The sequence below is a fragment of the Vanacampus margaritifer genome, chromosome 1 (assembly GCF_051991255.1).
Source record: "Vanacampus margaritifer isolate UIUO_Vmar chromosome 1, RoL_Vmar_1.0, whole genome shotgun sequence".
Classification (NCBI taxonomy): domain Eukaryota; kingdom Metazoa; phylum Chordata; class Actinopteri; order Syngnathiformes; family Syngnathidae; genus Vanacampus; species Vanacampus margaritifer.
In genome coordinates this window covers 48,309,689-48,309,983 of record NC_135432.1, presented here as the reverse complement: position 1 = coordinate 48,309,983, position 295 = coordinate 48,309,689, and positions in this window count along the sequence as shown.

The window sequence follows — 295 nt, the reverse complement described above, 5'->3', positions numbered from 1 at the left end:
CACTCTTCAAATTCCATCCACATCGTTCAGACCCCATATATTTCAAAATGGCAGCTGTGACACTCTTTATTGACATGTATACTGTATCTACAAAACCTGATCTCAGACTTTATAGGCATGCCATAGACGTTGCCGAATAAAAAGTAATGCAAGTGGTATGAGACGAATGCAGATGCAATTTATGTTCCGAGCTGGTCGGAAAAAGAGTGTTTGATTGGTCAGGCCACGTTTCCGGGGTGGGCGTTCGTCTCCTTTTGCTCTGTGTGTGTGTGGAAATGATGACAGTAGTGTGAGA